General features: G+C 36.4%; 1 long non-coding RNA gene across 3 annotated transcripts in view; it reads left to right on the plus strand.

Moving 5' to 3' along the window:
• Positions 1 to 3,428: 3,428 nt before the first annotated feature.
• LOC109500727 overlaps positions 3,429 to 20,770 on the plus strand; it is a 59,516-nt gene continuing 42,174 nt past the window's right edge. The window contains exons 1-4 of one of the 3 annotated variants that reach the window (XR_006599348.1): positions 3,433 to 3,846; positions 5,758 to 6,145; positions 9,055 to 9,238; positions 9,895 to 10,100. This is a non-coding gene — a long non-coding RNA (uncharacterized LOC109500727). Of the gene's footprint in view, positions 3,847 to 5,488; positions 5,649 to 5,757; positions 6,146 to 9,054; positions 9,239 to 9,894; positions 10,101 to 20,770 lie in introns of those variants that run through there. The other 2 variants (XR_006599350.1, XR_006599349.1) reach the window with 2 other exon arrangements.

A 20,770-nucleotide genomic window follows, 5' to 3' on the forward strand; every position in this document is an offset into this window, starting at 1 on the left:
ACCGAAGTCCAAGCCGATATGCTTTGACAAAGGAGAACACAGTGCGTGAGAGGCTATACTGCCAGCTGGGCCAGCTCTGCATGAAGAAGGAAGAATAAATCCCGACTCCTCGTTCCCATTTAGCTCAATGTGAACAGACAGCGTTTGGTCCCAAGCTGGCCAGATGAGACAACCCGGTTACAGCTGATTTCTACAAACACTTTTTCTTCCATTCGTAGCCTGGCTGTATTGTGTTTGAGAGATATGAATGACAATACAGAGGTCAAAAAGACACTCTAGTTCCAGTACATCAGACAATAAGGACACAAACAAAGCTCCTTTTACCGGCTTCCATTGACGCATGAAGAAACCCATTATTGGGCCATTTGTATGTTTTCTCTAAAATGGCAACCCTTGGCAGTGATGTCTTGGTAATGATATGTTACAATGCCCTGCAAAGAGCTCATACAGGAAAAGGCTGTGGAAGAGCTGTCTCCCTCCTGTTTGGAGAAAGGTCAAGCTCGTGTCGCTCTTGCTGACATGGCATGAGTACTAATCTCTGCACTTCGTAGTCAACCAGAAATGGAGTGGGCACATTAGACAGCTTGTTCAGGGTTCCTGACTGCACTAACGGTAAATTAGCTCAGTACTACACATGCACAAGCAAAAATCCCAGTTTAGACTTTCTTGCCTAAAGTACCGTAATGATAGTCCTAAGGCCTGTCATTACTTCTGAAATTACAGTCAAGTGGCTCTGATTCGGCAGCTTCCAGAGGATAAAGGTTCTTTTGTTGGGGCGGCTTGGCTAGATCATTCTGCACTGCAGCGATGTTGATGAAGACCACCTTAGAAAAACAGAAAGGAGGGCGGATAAGGAGAAACAAATTGGATCGGAAATGTTTTCAGAGCTTGTAAGCTGTTTGGAAATTTATAGTTACTGACTCTTAACGTGAGAATAACTACAGGCACATCTTAACTTAGGTTCACCTGCGTATGATGACTTTCTTTTTGATTTGAACCTGAGAATTCTTATAAAAATGATGTATAGTTCTGGAGAACTGAAGATGCTAAGATTTTATTCATTAGACAGGACAGCTTTAGGCAAATAAGTATCAATCTACTCTATTTAAAATATGCTCTCAGGTTTTGTTTCTTTTTCTTCTTTTATTACAAATAGTGTTCATGTAAGATATTTATATGTATTTTTCAGGCTTCAGGTTTTTGTTTGCTTGTTTTTTCTTTTTTACTACTTTGTAACAGAAAATTTTCTCACATTTTGGTCCTCACTTTTGTTGTTCATTTTTCCGCTCTAAAGAAATCACAAGCAGTGATATGGTTAATCCATTCTTGCAGTTTTAAAGCTATTTTATTCCTGGGAATATTTAGCGTTTTATTTTTTTCTTTCATATTTTGGGGGAAAATTATAAATACAGCAGTGCAACAGTATTCTATTTCCTATTTGCTTTTCTCTTAATGTATCCATTTGTGTCCAAAACTTATTATTGATTTTATATTGTGTAACTTTGGAGATCTGTGTCGTCATGATTGTCCTTCATAACATATTCTAATGCTCCACAACAGTCTGGAAGAAAAATTTTGCAATCCTCATGATTATTATATCTGTATCGCATAATGTCAAATCCTTATATCAAAGTTTGGTCTAACATTCATAAATAAAACTAAGCATTAAATGGAAAATGGAGTGTGAAAGGATCAAAAGAAACAGAGGAGAGGAGGCTGGGATTGGGTCCAGGGTGAAAAATGACAAGGGAGAAAAGATGGTCCCTGATTTACGATGGTTTGGCTTTGGATTTGTTGAGTTTTTGGTGGTGCAAAAACAAGAATCTTTCCGTAGAAACTGGACTGCAAATTTTGCGTTTGGGATTTTTTCCTGGGCTGGTGATACATGGCACAACACTCTGGTGGTCTTGAGCACAGACAGCCAGCTGCTGCTCCCAGCCAAGTCACACACTCGTGAGGGTAAACAGCCGATACACTTATGACCATTCTGTGCCCATGCAGCCCTTGTGTTTTTCACTGTTAGTACCGCATTCAATAAGTCACAGGGCATATTCAACACTTTCTTGTAAAATGCGCTTGCATCAGATGATTTTGCCTAACTGCAGACGAAGGTAGGTGCCCAGAGCACATGTAAGGTGGGCTAGGTTAAGCTAGGATGTTGGGCAGGCCAGGTGTATTAAATGCATTTTTGACTTAGGATATCTTCAACTTAGAATGGGTTTATTGGGACACAACCCCATCCTGAGGTAAGAAACATCTGTATTCACTTACAGTTCATAAACTCCTGAGTGAGGTGTGGAAAAGGAGTAATTTAGTTCTTAGCTGTTGTTACCGAGTCCTAAGACCTAAATAACTTAGGTACTTTTCAATGATTAATGTAGCGTTGTAAGAGAAACAATTAAACACAAGAAAAATGTTCCAGTAAAGAATGAGAGTGAGATTGAGAGAGAGAGAGAGAGAGAGAGAGAGAGAGAGAGAAAAGAACACATTCAATCCACTGTTTTTCTTGCCATTTTTTTTGGTGCCTACTTGGTTTTATAGTGGTTGATAGTGACCAGCTTTTTCCTATCTGACAAACACTAAAAAGAAACCTTTATAAAGCTTTAAGCCATTTCAGGAATTTGTGCTCTATTACATTCAATCTGGGAGGTACTTCAAGGAAGCTATGAGTATTTTGCTTTTTGCCCTCTGTCTTTAGGAGCAGTGTAATAAAATGGCTATAATAATAGGGAAAGGAAATGGGGAAGAAATCATGTGACCAAATGACTTATGGAGAAACATGTTTCCCTGGTGTTCGTATTCATTTATCTCTACTGTATAATGCATTTTTCTTGTTTTACTGGGTAATTAAACCTTCAACACTCCCAAGTTTGCGAGGAATCTGAATCCCATTATGGGGAGATGCCTGAGTTTGATTCGCTTGTATTATTATCAGGAGTTGGCCTCGTTCAAAGGGAATGCGTTTGATAATGTTTGGAGAGGTCTCTAAGGAGAGTCCCCACTCTGGGCAAGTTAAGCACTGTCACATGTCTTGGCAAGGTTTACTGAACTTTAGGTTAATTCCTACAGCTGTTTCTCCCCCTCTCACCTAAATTTTGTTTTAAACTTATTGCCTTGTCTGCTTCTTAATAGAGCAGGATCATTTTTCAGAGGTAGAGCTATTCTCTTCTTTCAAGTTACATTTTTATGAAAAGGAAAAAAGAAGAATCCACATCAAAGCCCTTATGGGAGAGACCACAGGTTTTCTGCATGTGTCTTCTCTAGTATAACAGTAGTCTGATACCAATCCTAAAAGATGAATTACTTAAAAGTTACACTTTCCATTCTGACCCCTTGGATTTAAAGCCAACTGTTGTGTCATGTGTCTTTAATCTGAAATCCACAGCGAGGACCAGAATTTACATTCATTTGTTTTCTGATCTAGGGAAGAAGGGAAGGGGAAGTTACACACTTCTGTTCTGAATGTTGCTTCTCCTTTGGATACTTCGGTCATGCATCTTTATTCAACTTTTTAAAAAAATCATAAATAAGCAAACGTAAGTGGTTCTAATTTTTTTTTTTTTTCAGAAAAATTACCTACAGAGTCAGCTATATGTCTTACCTACCTAAGACTTTACTCTATTTGGAAACTAAGAGACTAGGCAATTTCACAATGTGCCAGTTTGGGCCAAGAGCTTTGTAATATGCAGATGCTCCCAGAAATAGAAGATGAAGTTTGCAAGACCAAATACTATTTTTGCCTCTTTAAAGAAAAATCAGGAGATTCTAAAAAGGAGATATTCTAAGACTTCAACAACTAAAGGAAATAATGGATTAACAAGTAAAGGAAGATTTTTGAATCCTGAAGTAAGTTGGGTTTTTTTGAAACATTTATTGAATTACCTGAGCTTTCAAAAATATACTAGGCTTGCACAAAGCCAAAGAGTTGGATGAAAAGAAACAATGAGGCACTGTCATAGGATTGTAGAGCTATATATGGAATTTGTGTTAGTGTTTAATGATGTTATAATAAAAGGACTAAATGAGAAGTAAAATTCATATTGCTTAGATTTTTTAGTGAAAATTTTCTGTGCAGCATTTTAATTTTTAATAAATGTTTCTTTGGGAAAAACCAATTAGAACAGTTGGTTTATTGGTTTATTAAGGAAACCTAGATCTGTTATTTAATAGAAAAAAAAAGCACTTGACAATTTGGAATACCTGGATTGTGGTGGCGGTATTTCCAAGAATTATGATTATGGATCAGACACTGAATTTCTGTGAGTCTCAGTGTTCTTATCTGTAATATATCAGTTTAGGCTCCAGTCTGTAATTTTATAAATATGTATTTTCTGAATGTATATTTTCTTTTTTTTTATTTAAAAAATTTTTTTTCAACGTTTTTATTTATTTTTGGGACAGAGAGAGACAGAGCATGAACGGGGGGGGGGGCAGAGAGAGAGGGAGACACAGAATCGGAAACAGGCTCCAGGCTCTGAGCCATCAGCCCAGAGCCCGACGCGGGGCTCGAACTCACGGACCGCGAGATCGTGACCTGGCTGAAGTCGGACGCTTAACCGACTGCGCCACCCAGGCGCCCCTGAATGTATATTTTCAATGAATACCTCATTAATACTGTGATTATAATCCTGATTCCAGTTTTTCTCCCTTAAATCGTGGGCCTAAACTGTATGTTTTAACACAAGGAATGATTTTATCCCCCTCCCCTCCAAAAAAAAAAAAAAAAAAAAAAAAAAAGAAAGAAAAGAAAAAGAAGAAAGAAAAGAAAAAGAAAAAAAGGAACTCTCTTCAAGTGTACTAAAAGCTCAGAAGCCAGATGTGGTTTGTGTAGGTATTCATTATGAATTTGCTGCAAATTATAATTATAGAGACAGCCAAACCCAAAGGCACACTTTAAAACAGAGTAATAGGGTCATAGATTTAAGTGATTCTGAAAGAAAAAGACTTCTTAAGAAACACTTAAATGTCTTCATTATTTTAGCTTGGTAAAATGGTAACACGGATTAGGAGGAGTTCTCCTTATCCTTTTACCTTGACAAAAACTTCTGTCCCATTTCGTGGAGTCTTAGGTCAGTGTGTGAGGGTCACTTTGTTCCCTGGGGGGCACGACACATCAGAGGTTACCACCGCACGCTAATTTAAAATGAGCTGGGATCAGATCTTGGTTTGGCCATTTGCTAAATATTTCACCTTGGAAAATTTAAACTTTCTGAGTCTCTTTTCCCTCATTCAGTTATGAATTTGGACAATAACACCTACTTGGTAGGATTGTCGTTAGCACTGGAGGTAATCTTTACGTGACACAAATTATATATCCAATAAGCCAGAGATGTTAGTAATATTATTAGCTGGAGAGCTCACTCTGTGTGTCCTTTCAGGGATAATTGGAAAGCCCTGGAGATTGTTGATCAGGGTTGCATGAATCGGGAGCTCAAAGACAAGAGGCACTATTTGTATGGGGGATGGCTGAGGAGCAGACCCCAGCAGCAGGCTTTGGGGAGAGCTTAAACCGTGAAAGGTGGAGAGATGCATAAAGTGCAAATAACTGAGTTATTGTAATGACTCCACTGTTTTATTGATAGCTGGCTCCAGGAGGCTGGCTTCGTTGTTGGAGTGGGAAATTGCTTTATGTCCTTCATATCCAGATGGTACAGTGAGACAGAAAAATACACATTTTAACATAGTAACTTTTATTTTTCTAATATTACAAGTATCGTGTGCGTGTACAGTGGATGTTTATGTTTTCTTTCCTTCCAGGATCCTTTCCACTTCTTCTGCAAGATGCCCTTGAATATCTTTTAGAAAATAAATTGCCCTCCTTCCTGACTTCAGCTAACTGGCTTGCATGAGACTGATACCACACTCAGCTGCTGGAGATGACCTCGAATGGTTTAAGCCAATCAGCATTAAATTACATCTTTTAAGGGGGAATGGGTTTGGACTGGGAGCTTGAAAACCTGTGAGTCTTGTTGGAGTCTCAAGACTTTTGCTTGGAATTCTGGGGCTTGGATGCCATTTTCCCTTTTGGACTTGAAGGAAGAGGTCTAGAAACTTGAGAGTTGCCAGAGCCACCTTGGGATTACCAGGAAAGAAGATGCCCGAGGAAAGAATTAACAGCGCAAAAGCAGGACATAGAAAGGAAAAGGTAAAATAGATACATTACTTTTAATGTGAGTTAGCTAATTATTCAAGCACATTGACAAATGTTAATCTTGTTCACTATATTACTTCATATAAGCTAGTTTTGGTTAGATTTTCTGAAACTTTGTAAGATGCTCATAGGATACCTATTAATAATTGAAAATTCAGAAATAAAGAGAAAAACATACAATTTATAAATCTAAAGTCTACAAGCATCATATTCATGTAATATATACATGTAGTCTGTTTCATTTTAATAGTTTCATAGTAATCTATTGTATGGATATACCATAATTTATTTAACCAATTTCCTACCTTAGACAATCAAATTATAACTCTTTTCATTATTGTCAACAGTGTTGTAATGAGCCTTGTTGTGAAGGCTTAAGAAATGTTTTTAAATATTTTCAGTAGGAAAGATTCATAAAATTGACTTCTCAGATCCATGTGCTTTACCTGTTTTTAAGCTACTGGTAATTTATGTGCCTTCCAGATGATACATACTAATTTATACTTCTAATAATGATTGTAAATTCTTGCAGTCAAAAAACATCAATGTTACTATTAGAAATTTGTTAGTGTGGTAGATACAAAACGCTAGCCGTAAGATGCGTCCCATACATAAACGTGTAGATATGGGGTAGAGTTTTTGCAGGGTGCATCAAGATTTTTGTTCTCTTAAAAGCTGTGAGAAGTTTGAATTACGGGCATATTTACATGGAGCTGCAGGATTAACTAGACTGGTGATCCATTTTAGTTGAACAGATGTTTTATGTATTCTTACTGATTTATTGTTTATATTAACTATTTTTTCTTGCAAATTTTAATTTAAATTTTAATTAGTTAAAATACGGTACAATATTGATTGCAGTCGAATTCAGTGATTCATCACTTACATACAACACCCAGTGCTCTTTAGTACCCATCACCCATCTAGCCCATCCCCCACCCACCTCCCTTCACCAACCCTCAGTTTTTTCTCTGTCTTTAAGAGTCTCTCATAGTTTCTCTCTCTCTCCTTCTCCAGCTCCCATCGCATTTGTCCATTTGTTTTGTTTCTTAAATTCCACATAGGAGTGAAATCATATGGTATTTGTCTGTCTCTGACTGAATTAATTTCACTTAGCATAATAGAGTCTAGCTCCATCCATGGCATTGCAAATGGTAAGATTCCATTCTTTTTGATGGCCGAGTAATATTCCATTATATATACCACGTCATCTTTATCTCATCAGTCATCATTCAACGGACATTTGGGCTCTCTCCAGAGCTGGCTATTGTTAATAGTGCTCTTATCAACATTGGGCTGCATGTACCTCTTCGAATCTGTATCTTTGCATCCTTTGGGCAAATACCTAGTAGTGCAATTATTGGATCATATGGGATTTCTGTTTTTAACTTGTGAGGCAACTCCACACTCTTTTCCAGAGTGGCTGCACCAGTTTGCATTCCCACCAACAGTGCAAAAGTGTTCCCCTTTCTCCACATCCTCACCAACACCTGTTGCTTCTTGTGTTGTTAATTTTAGCCATTCTGACAGGTGAGAGTGGTATCTCATCATGGCTTTGATTTGTATGATGGCTTTGATGTGATTTCCCTGATGAGTGACGTTGAGTATCTTTTCATGTGTCTGTTAGCCATCTGGATGTCTTCTTTGGAAAAGTGTCTAGTCACGTCTTCTGCTCATTTCTTCACTGGATGATTTGTTTTTTGGGTGCCGAGTTTGCAAAGTTTTGTTTTCTAGATTTTGGATACTAATCCTTTATCAAGTATGTCATTTGCAAGTATCTTCTCCCACTCTGTAGGTTGCCTTTTAGTTTTGTTGATTTACATGAACTCTTTTTAAAGGTAGAACACTTCAAAGTCAGGGAGAGAGTGTAACAGAAATGAAACAAAAAGTTATTCTATACAGTAGCAGCTGGGGGTTTATAACCGAATATGATATGGCTTACCTTGGGAGAATAAAAGATGTGCGGAAGCTTTTAGCAACGCATGGTTCTGTGTAACTTTTTTCTCCAGTATCTTTGTTCCTGTTCAAATAAAGGTGCTCTTGAAAGGTCCTTTGCAAAAAGCTGATCTAGTTACTTGAAATGTTGCATTTTCTAAGACCACAACAGACATGATTTTAAAGATTCTGAGCCAAAGAATGGAAAGAAATAGGGTGGAAAATACGGAACAAGAGAAAAGGAAGATTCAGAGTAGCATTGAATGATACGACCCAGTTGTGCCTCGAAGTCACTGTGTTCGGCTGAAGAAAGTGTGCAGGTCCTTGTTTTCAAGCCACCAAACTTCCCTGTCTCGAAGGCTGAGTGATTGGGGTCACCACGCTGTAACACTTCAAAATGCTCATCTCGTTTGGTTGAAATATCCTCTTAGAAACTCACTAATTCTTTCGGGTCAGGGTTAAAGTACATACGACAGCACTGTTACTGACCAGAGAATTATCAGACCCCAAAAGATGTAATTGCTAGCAATGTGAGGGGCTGCCGGAGATAGAGATGATTTTTTTTTTTTAAATCCCATTTCAAAAATGGCTATACCTTTCTCACCTTGACAGGGAAAGTAGATCTTCTTGAAATGCTTCAACTGGCTGCTTTGTCTGGGTGACTATGAACACCTGAAGACAAAAACCTTCCCGATCCCTATAGCTGTTTCCGTTAACTCCTTGAAAACCAAATAATGTGTGCGCTCAGCTGCTGAACTGTTTTAATGAGGTGCCACTGATTTTAATGGGGCAAAAAGATGGATGATTTACACCAGATGTCCATAAGGGCCATTCGGGGATTGCTTTGCTGGACACATAGTACATCATGTTGCTCGTTGAATTCTTAAGGGGTTAACTTGACCTTTCCCTTTAACACAGCACTAAAAATAATGTAATTTCCATTCTCGGTGTCTCTTTTATTTATATAGAAAAGCTTCATGACAAACCCATCAGGCCTCCTAGAGCAAGTTTCTCATTTATGTCTTTGCCATCCATAAACCCCAGTGGGTGATTTTGAAAGTGAGAATAGACACTGGTGGATGCTTCACTCATGAGCATGAACCGGGCTTTTATTATCAACACTTCAGGCATTGAATCATTCCAGGATGAAAGGTATTATTTTCTGAAGATTGCTGGTCAGTGTTGTATGCCTCATCTGTGAAAAAGTATTTCAGCTCAGATAATCAATACTCTTGCCCCTTGAAGTATGAAAATAAAATTTAAAACAAAGAGAGTGAAACATAAATCTTCTTTGAAACATAACATCACAAGCATTATGTAACATTATTGTTCCTTATTTTCCAGATTTTGGTGGTAATATATGCTGCACCATTTAAGTTATCAAATAGTAAGATATCGTAGAATTTATAAAATGGAAACTCGACTGACATTTATCAGGATTCTCACTTCAGAACATTTTCTGCTTAAAAACAGGGAACCAGAGTTCTGAGTGTTAACGTTTTGCCTCTTGCTTGGGCCCAACAACTGGATTTGCATTCTACCCTTGGTCCTGATGCATTGTTTCAACTCCTCATAAAAATAAAAGAACTTATTTATTTGCCGGTTATCCTGGCCTTTGCATCAAGAAAAAATTCATCTTTCGCTGTCTATTTCCTTTGAAAATCAGATAGTAGAATGGATTGAAAAAGAAATCCAGAAACTCAAATGCTTATAACCATCATCCAACTGTGCAGGCACATTGTAGGAGATGTAAAGGTTGACCAAATGATAATCCATCACTTGTATTTTTGTTTCTTCTGTGTTTTTAGGGTTTACCTATCATTTTGGACTCTGGATGAGGAATTTCTTACCGCCTTCAAAGTAGTATAGCAATGTCCACGTGGCCAAAAACAAACAAAAAACCCATGTTTATCTTGTTGCAATTTTGTCTATTAAGATTTTTTTTGGGTCTATGTATTCTTTTGTGATGCCTCGATATTTTTTTTTAATACGGAACAATTTATAATGAGATTGTTTCCTTAAAAATCTTGTACAAGCAAAATAAAATAAAAAAATACCCCGCTGAGGACCAGATATCCCTCCCTTTTTCTTTTTCTGATATTATAGATTGTAGGTTTTTGTTTGAGGGCTAATAGATTTCTGTTTTTAGTCTCAATGTAGTATTTACTTCTAATGGGAGTTTGCTAGTTAATCAAGCACAATGAACTACTTCACTTTTTAAAAAAAATTAATGTTTATTTTTGAGCAAGAGAGAGAGCGCTAGCAGAGGAAGAGCAGAGAGAGAGAGAGAGAGAGAGAGAGAGAGAGAGAGAGAGAGAGAGAAGACACAGAATCTGAGGTGGGCTCCAGGCTTTGAGCTTTCAGCCCAGAGCCCCATGTGGGACTCAAACTCATGAACCGTGAGATCATGACCTGAGCCGAAGTTGGATGCTTAACTGACTAAGCCACCCAGGTGCCCCAGAACTCCTTTCACTTTTGCTCAATGTATTACTTCACTGTTGAAGTACAAAAACTTTTCCTTATGTTAGCAATCTCATTTCACCAATTACTTGTTTGTATTCAGATGAAAAGGATGTGAACTTTGTTACCAATTATATTTAGTGGCCCTACTGTAGTTTTCCTATCTTTGATATCACCTATATCTATGTGACCATATAATGCTGCGTTAATGCAAGCTAAAGTTTTGCAAAATTTTGCTTTATAGGCCTAAACCTACCTCCATTCCTTGTAAAATTTTGATCGGATTGTAAGTATACAGTAACATTACGTACAAAAGTGACCCCGAATGTCCAGATGACCCTGTATATTCAATCATCAAGAGGTAGGGACCCCTTGAAACTGGACTGGCCTTGTTAAGCTGTAATTTTTGTTTTCAGTCGAATACAATAGAACTAATAACATGCCTGTTCTGAGTCTAAGCCTCTAGAAGTCTTATATATACATGTGTGTATATATATATATATATGTATGTATATGTGTATATGTATATATGTGTATGTATATATATATACACATATATATACACATATATACACACATGTATATGTGTACATATGTACACATATACATATATATACATAAATATGTATACATATACACAAATATCTGTTCTCTCTTTCACTCCTCTGCCTATACCAAGAGAGTACACCTGGAATAACCTGCTGGGTGATGAGATCCACATGGCTCAGTCACCAACATTGTCCCATCAGCCATGTTAGTGAGGCAAACCTAGACCAGAAGAACTACCCAGGTGAATCCAGCATAATGGGTTAGAACCCCAAGCCAGTGGGTTAGAAACACACAATATCATAATCCAAGCACAGTGCTTCTTAAAGCTTATTTATCATGTATTTTGCTATATTGCAATAGCTTTAGATTCAAATAGATTTGGGTTTAAATAAACTTAGATTCATATGGCTTCCAAAGAAAAGACTGGACATAATTATACTCAACATTGAACTACCTATATGGTATATGGAGCTTTGGACCCGCCTGAACCTGTTGGCTTTTGCTCTACTGTGCTCTCTTCTGGGTTTATAATTTATCTGCCAAGTACACTCTTTTAAATGACCGTGTATCATTTTCTCTTCTCTAGAGTCCGTTATTAGTGTCCACAAAGGGTTAGTAGAGACAAAGAAGGAAGAATTTCCTTGCAAGCCCTTCTTATTCTTCGAGTAGTAATTCCCAATATTTTATAATTAAAACAGATTGTTTTCTGCTTTTGGTTTTGCTGTGTTATTTTTATCCATACACAGCTGTGTGGTATCCTTTTTATAAAATTACATGAACTAATATCTGGAAACATTGAGAGCACTGGACAGTTTTTGATATTGAGTAAGAAACTCTTGGTTGTCACAAACTTCCATGGGAGAAGTATTTATTTGGGAGGCTGAACTACTCAGTGTTACAGGGGCAAACAACGCAAAAATTCCAGTTTATTAAGCAAAAACTGAATTACAACAATCCTCATAATGTTAATTTATCCCCAAAAGATTTCCCTGACTAGCTGGATAAGGAATATCTAACTGCTTTGCACTTCTATAATAGGTCTTTGCTCCCATTTGTTTTGGAATGTGTTGTGAATAAGAAGGAGTTTTAAATTATAAGCAGTCAAGAAACAAATGTCTTTTCCTATCTCTTTTGCTATCATTCTCATGTACCATTTCCCTTCCAAATTTTCTTATGTTAAAGATAAAAGCTTCAGGAGCAATGACATCATTTCTGTGCAATCAAAAATGTATTTATTCCCTCCCTAAAAGAATAGCAAACAAAATCTTATAATTGACTCTACCATACCTCAAGTCTAAAAATATTAGTCTTATCTCTTTGAATCTTTTCACAATCTTAATATTATATACCTCATGATTAAACTATGTTTAACAAGCAATGTATTATCTTTAATAATGAAGGAAAAAGGAAATGGCTTAAGTAACTGCACACATGAATACCGAGAAAAGAAGTTTGTGTAGAGGCCACAGTCCTTGTTTTTAGATTTGTTGATGAGGACTTAAGTAGTATTGATAACTTTCTTCCACTTTTCATGTTTTCTTTGCTTTCAGCCAATACCTCATCTAATTGGTACTTTTTATCTAGTTGGGTGTCCACCATTTTTGTTCCCGAAGAACTATAGCTTTTGATGGCACTGCTTCTTTGTGACGCTAATACAACTTTCTGTGATGAGAGAAGTGTTCTACATCTGCACTTTCCAGTATGGTGGCTACTGGCCACATGTAGCTATTGAATGTTTGAAATAAGACTAATGAGGTGGGGAAACCGAATTTTATTTGTTAATTAAATCTTAAATAGACACTTTTTAGACAATATAGCTTCAGTAGTCTTTCATTTACTTTAACCCACATCTAGAAATATCTGAAGGCACTGCAGAAGATCACTTGGCTTCTATTTCTGATTAATACTGGTTTGAGAGTCTTCTAGGCCCTCTTAGATGATATAATTAGTTTGTTGTAATGTGTATGACACATGATAAATCTACTCCAATATTTTTATCTCCCTTATACTTAGGATTTTATCTTCTATTTTAAGTCAAGAGACTTAGGGCATTTCATCCTAATTTGCAGTGAATCTGTCTTATAATTTAGCTACACTGACTAGGTAATCAATTAATATCTACTTCCAGTTACTCAAATAAGCAAATTTATTTCATAAAGTAATACCAGTTCAAAATCTGTTTCCTCCTCCTATTACAGTCTGAATCTATTCCCACATATACTCTCAAACATCAGATATCTCCAAATATCAAATGTCTCAAAATAAAGTAGCAAAGCTCCAAAATTCACTTGGGGTACAGCCTTTTTTTTGAGTTTTATTTTCTGATTTCTCTGTGAGAACTGCTGGATTGCAAATTTTTGTTTGGAAGATGGTAAAGGAGGGATGCATGTGTGTGGTGGCTGGGGCAGTAGGGCATGTAAAAAAACAGATTTAAGAGATCACCACTTCAGAAAAAGCGAGTAATGAGTCTCCAAGGAATACTGGACTTTAACTGTGTTTAACTTGCATTCCAACCCATGTTTCTCTCCATTTCCTTGAAATGCTCTTGTCTGAATCCCATTCTGTTACCAATTTCATTAGTAGTCAAGATTTTTATTTTTTGCAAGCAACAAAAACTGGTCCTGATAAACTTAGACAGGAAGAAACTTTACAGATATCAGAATCAACTGAATGGCTGGAGGAATAGTCAAGGTTAAGGTACAGTCAGGATCCCGTGACCAGTTGCTAGTGTCAACATCATTGGGCATTTCCTGCCAAAGTTGCTGCTTCTGTACCCCTGGGCACTCATGGCCATGTCATTGAACACTCTCTCTCTCTTTTTTGTAATGAACATTTTATTTAGAATGGTTTTATTGATGAAGGGATACAAACGTTCGATCCTTAATTGTTTCTATATTTTTGTTTTTGTTTTTTGATATATGAAAGTTCTGTTATTCCAATACCATTTCTTGTAAAGACTTTCCTTTCTCCATCAAACTGTCCTTGCTTCTTTATCAAACAAAGATTGGATGAATGTATTTGTGTGGACCCATATCTAGTCTCTCTATTCTGTTCCATTGATCTATGTGTCTACTTTTGTTCAAGAGTACCACACTCTCTTGATTACAACAGCTTAGAGCAAACTTTGAAGTTTTGGAATGTCAGTCTTCCAAATTTGTCCTCCTTCCTCAGTATTATGTTGTCTATTCTTGGTCTTTTACCTTTCTGTATAAACTTTAGAATTTGCTTGTTGTGTCTGCCAGGTAGCTTGCTGTGATTTTGATTGGGATTGTGTTAAATATAGGGGTCAAGTGGAGAAGATGAATATCTTGTTAGAGTCTTCTAATGTAAACTTGGAATATCTCCCCATTTATTTAGATTTTTAAAATTTCTTTAGTGGTTTGTAGTATTCTGGATGCAGACCCATATATATTTTTAGACATATCTGTGTACTTTAATTTCTGGTACTATTGTGAATGGTATTTGGCTTTTAATTTCAAAATTGAGTTGTTTATTGCTAGTATATAGGAAAGTAATTAACTTTTGCATATTGTACAAGTCCACTGTAGTTATTCTTGTTCCTCTAGTTCAGGTGCCTCTTCTTACTGGCCCCCAACTTCTTTTGAGATTTTTCCTTTGTCTTGGTTTTCAGTAATTAGAATATTACATACCTGTGTGTGTGTGTGTGTGTGTGTGTGTGTGTGTGTGTGTGTGTCGTATATATCCTGCTTTGTGTTCTCTGAGCTTTCTGGATCTGTGCTTTTGTGTCTATGATTTGTTTTGGAAAGTCCTTAGCCACTATTACTTAAAATACTTTTGCTTATTATCTTTTTTATTTCTTTCTTGTGCCCCAATTATGCAAATACCACCCTTTTTGAAGTTGTCTCACAAATCTTACATGTCCGTTCTCCTCCCTGATGCCTGCTGTTCTCTTTTTCTCTTTGCATTTTAGTTTGGAAAATGTCTATCAATCTCTCTTCATGCTCTCTGATTCTTTCCTCAGCTCTGTCATGTCTACTGAAGAACACATTGAAGGCTTTCTTTACTACATCTTTTTATTTCTAAATTTTTTTTATTTCTTAGTGTTTCCATATCCCTGCTTATATTGCTTATCTCTTTTTTCATGTTGTCTACATTTTCCTTTAGAGCACTGCACATATTAAATGGGTATTGAGGAGGGCACCCGTTGGGATGAGCGCTGGGTGTTGTATGGAAACCAATTTGACAATAAATTTCATATTAAAAAAATGTGATTGCAATTATCAGAGTCATATTGGAGTCTGACTCTAATACTTTTTCCTCTTCGGACTGTTTTCTCTTGTCTTTTGACATACCTTTTCATTTTTTGTGGGAAGTCTGACATGTTGAGTCAGGAATCAGGAACTGAAATAAGCCTTTAGTGTAGGATTTATGTTAATCTGACTAGGACGTGGTTCATGTTAATGTTTTTTGTGGGGTCAAAGGCTTCAGATTCCTTTTCTGTCCTTGGTGTCTTTCCATGTGACTTAGGGCTTCCCTAAGTTCTCCTCCTCAGAGAGAGTATGTGTCTTGCAGCTTTTTGAGTTGTAATCTGTTATTTTATCTTTGTGGTTGTGAATTGTGGGGGAGAGGGAATATTCTATATTCTGCCAGTTATCTTTCAATCAGTTAGTGGGCCTGTCCCAAGGCCATGGCCCTCACAAGTATTTCTCCACTAGGATAGCTTTTATCCTCTGCCCCCTCTTCTCTTCCCTGGCTGTATCAGTGGGTGATATGGGAAGGCTAGAGTGGGAAGAATTCCCTTCCTCCATCCAAAAAAAGGCTCCAGCAAAGTCTTTTCTTCTGGAAAGTGGGTTTTTGTTATGGGGAAGGCTTCTGGAGAATGCTCTGGATGTATTCCTCAATGATTCCTCTTCTCTTCTCCTTGCCAAAGCCAAGAGGGAATCTTTCTCAGAACTCTACCCTGAGAACCTGATAGGGTTTCTGGCGGCAAAGCAAACAAAAGTGTGGGAGCTTCCCTAAAACTGTGGCTCCAACAGGTTTCTCACTTTCATAGTAGCCTCAGACCCAGTCTCTGGCAATTGGCCGAAATTGTCATTTAAGTTCCTAGCAGTTTATGGCACAACCAGCTTCTGCTTTCTAGGCAAGCAGACCTCAGCTGTGATGATTTGGATGTGCCTTCAGATTTTGGTGTGGCTGTTTGCCACAAGACCTTAGTTCTCTGGTGGGTCTGAGAAATACCCCTGATTTTCACTTGTCCAGCTTTTTCTTGTCGTAAGGACAGAATGAAGACCCCCAAGCTTTTTTCCATGGCAGAATTGAAACCACAAGTTCCTGATGGAACTCTTGGATCCACTGAAATAATTTCTAATGTTTTTGGCTGATCTGTCACTTTCTCAATATTCATAGTTCTCCCTTTTAGCAGGCTTCTCTGACAGCAGAGAACTAAGCTGTGCCTCTCACATGCAAGATCTCTTTGAAAGAGCAAAACTACCTTGTGTCTGTGTGTACCAAATATGTGATGCCGTAATTTGAAGGCTGTTTTTCCAATTGCGTGTATACCATTAAAATTTGTGTAATTAGAATTCTAGGTATCTTATACATACTGAGTGATATTCTGGAACATTTAAGATGTCATTCTCCAACCTGAACAATCCTAAGTTGCTTGTCATTTCTTTTAGGACACAGGCCAATGTTATTCCCTGATCTGGTCCTACCTCTGTATGGCCTCATTGATGATCCTCCCTCATTCAATAACTTCTACATTAGACTATGTCTACCTGATATATACTTTTACAGAAACTTGTATATATTTTGGGGGGCAATATTGCATCTGTAATAAGTTATTAAATTATCATGTAATTCTTTCTTTGATATCTGCCTCTCCCATTGAATATACACGCCAGGAGGTCAGGCACGGCCAGTCTTGTTCACTGTTGTATTCTTTGCACCAGCAGAATCTTGGAAGACGTTTTTCATGTGCATGAATTGTGAGTGAATTCAATCTTCATTTTCATTTCATGGCGAAGTGAATCCTTGATTTGGGCTTGAGGATGAGAAGCATAGAGAGGCATGAATGACACCACTAGGGGTTCTTGAGGAGAAAACTAGGAGCAAGAATTTAGTTTGAGTAATAATATATAATTTCTCCCCTTGAGAAACCCAGAAATATTTGTAATATTTTATTTTCTGCAGTTTTACAGATGTGGGCATGACTTGCTTTCTTTCGATACCCAAGAAAAGGATGAACTGGCAAATTCAGGGGTGCTCAGCTTAAAACAGTAGTAAAAATATGATTATTGTTATGATCGACTAGCTAATCTTTTCTCTTTAAGTTTCTCAGTGATAGCAGTGAAGCGTTTGAAAAATTCCTCAAAACCACTGACAACAGAATGATTCTCTGGGTGAGTTTGGTGATCATATTGAGTCTCCTGAGGTCATTTTAGGACTTCAAATTTTGAAGATGGCCTTCAATGACCACTTCTGACACTTCACTTACTTGTGGGGTGAGCTGTGGCCACACAATTATCTTCTTAATAACACCTAACATAAAAGGTTTATTAGGTAGAGATTGAAACTCATTAAACTCATCAAATAATTACATGGTACTCAGTGTGTTCTCATGTACTATCACATTCAATTTTCAACAGAATTCCATCGAGTAGGCATCTTTTCCATTGTCCACAAATAACAAAACTGGTTTAGGATGATTGAGTAACTTAGCCGTGATCGTAGAGTTAACTTAGTGCTACAGACAGGGTCTGAACCTGTTTTCTAACATCATCGAGGTTGTAAGCCTCATTTTGTGAACAGCTTTGTGGTCATTGTCAGTACCCATGGCAGTTTTGAAATTATTTTCTTTTTTTTTGGCTCTGCTTTTCATACTTAAAATCTCTTTAAAGATTGAAAACATTACACCTGGTAATTCATTGCAACAACACAAATTAATACTTTTTTGTGCCAGATTTTATAATGATTTTCTGAACCTCAGTCCAAAGAAAGAATTCCCTACCCCCAGCACCAAAGTTCTCAAAAAAATGTACATTAAACAAACAAACAAACCCCTAGAAATGTGTAGGATATCAAAGTTCTTAAAGCAGCTGTTATGCATAGAAAGTGAGCACACTTTATAGCAGTTTTTAGTATCTGTTCCAGCTGCAAATGTGCAATATAATCTGAAAATTATACAGAGTAGTATTCATTTAAATGTGTAAACTTTATTGACAAGAAGACAGCTTCAAAAGAAATAGCAAGAGCACATTGTGTCAATTTTGTTTGAAGGGATTTCTTGGTAAATAAGGGCAAGAACAGAGCATGATAACTTCTATGACATTCTAAATTGCATTTCAGGGCATCCAGCCAATTCTGCAACTTGCATAGCATGAATAAGAAAGCAATTTGGTCTAATTAGAACACAAGACAATCTTAATAAACATGTTATGTATTGATATTCATATATATGATGTGAATGTGTATTATTAGATACACTTGTTACGCACACACACTGATATACAGAGCTTGTTTTTGTTATAAGAAAAAACAAGTGACAATGCAGGTGATTCTGGGCAAACCATTAATGGAAAAAATGTGAAGTTTATTCCCTACAGGAACTAATGCCCCACAGTCCACTTTATATATAACTATTTTCACATTGAGAAATTTACCTTCTATTAGTTTAGCAACAAGACTATTTCCCCTTGTGCATATATTAAGATAATCATAATTTCTACTTAGTATTGCGAATTATATCACTAGGTTTTTTTCATACTTGGATACGGTAGAAATAATGTATTATCTATTCCTTGAAAACTACAGAATTCACCTAGAAACTAACTGAACCTGGGTTTTGAGGTTATTGGTCTATGCTAATTTTTCGTCTTGCACCACTTTTTTTTCAGAGGTGTATTTATTTCCTTTGGCTTTCAAACATATTAGCCTATACGTTTTTTGATATTTTCATTATTTTAAAAGTGCTTTTTAAAAATCTGGAGTAGTTTTCTTTATATAATTTGAATTTCCTTTATTTGCATGCTCTCTTTTTTGTTTAATCTGTCTTACAAGAGGTTCATCTTATTTTAAGTACCAGCTTTGTGTTTTATGAGTATTCTCTATTGCTTTTTTTTTGTTCTGTGTTTTATTGAGTTTTCTTTTATCTTTATTGTTTCCTTCTCCTTTGTCATTTTTAGTTTTGTTCTGTACCTATTGTTCAAACTTTTTTATCAGAATGCTTAGATCCATTTTATTTTGTCTTTCCAATTTTTCTGCATTATGTATCACAGATTTTGGATTATGTAGTTTTTACTGTTTAATCTTAAATATTTTATTATTTCTTTTGTATTTCCTTTTAAATACAGAGAAGCACATTACTTATGTATCACATATATAGAATTTTTAGCTAGTCCTTTGTTAATTTATTGTACTGTCTTCAGAGAATATGACCTACATGATTTCATCCTCTGTAATTTATTGAAGCTTCCTTCATGGCTAAATACAGGAACGATTTTTATAAATGTTTTATATATATATATATATATGTTGTAAAAGAGAATATACATTCTCTGTTTAAGTGAATACATTTTTTAAATGAATATACTTTTAAAAATATAATGGTTTGGCATTATTAGCTGATTATTTATTCATTCATTTATTCATTCATTCAACCGTGTCATGGTTTCCTTTGCTGTACAGAAACTTTATTTAAAATTTTAAATTACAAAATAGTTAACCTACAGTGTTATATTAGTTTCAGGTGTACAATGCAGTGATACAACAATTTCATGCATCATCCAGTGCCCATCGTGAAAAGTGCCCTCCTAATCCCCATCAACTATTTCACCCAGCCCCCCAACCACCTCCCTTCTTTAGTCACTGATCACTGATTTATTCTTCATAGTTAAGAGTCTGTTTCTTGGGTGGTTTCTCTTTTGTTCCCTTTGCTTGTTTGTTTTGTTTCTTAAATTCCACACAAGTGATATCATATGGGATTTGTCATTTTCTGACTGCCTTCTTTTGCTTAGCATTATACTCTTTAGCTCTATCCGTGTCATTGCAAATGGCAAGATTTCATTCTTTTTTATGGCTGCATAATATTTCATTGTGTATATATACCACCTCTTTATCCATTCATCTATCAATGGACACTTGGGCTGCTATTGTAAAAAAAAAATGCTGCTATAAACATAAGAATGCATGTTTCCCTTTGAATTAGTGTTTTTGTATTTTGGGGGCAAATAGCCAGTAGTGAAATTACTGGATTGTAGGACAGTTTTATTTTTAATTGAGGAACCTCCATACTGTTCTCCAGAGTGGTTGTGCCCCACCATGAGTGCCAGAGGATTCCCTTCTCCACATCCTTGCTAACACCTGTCATTTCTTGTGTTGATTGATTTAGCCTCTTTAAAAAGAATATGTTAAAATCAACAACAACAATTGTTTTTTTCTACTTTTACCTGTGAATTTGTTAGTTTTTGCTTTATATATCTTTAGATAATAGTGTGAGTTGCAGACATGTTAGTTTCTCTCTATGTAGTACCTCTTGCATTTGGAGTGGTGGTTTTTTTTGGGGGGGTGGCGCTTAAAGTTCTCTTTTTTCAGAAATAAGGATTATTACCTTAGCTTTCTGTTTGTTTACACTTGTCTGACACATTATTTCCATCCTTCAGCTGTCAACTTTTTCATATTATTAAAGTGTGTACCTTGTCAGTGCTTCTCAAAACA

Source organism: Felis catus, chromosome B3 (assembly GCF_018350175.1).
Source record: "Felis catus isolate Fca126 chromosome B3, F.catus_Fca126_mat1.0, whole genome shotgun sequence".
Classification (NCBI taxonomy): Eukaryota; Metazoa; Chordata; class Mammalia; order Carnivora; family Felidae; genus Felis; species Felis catus.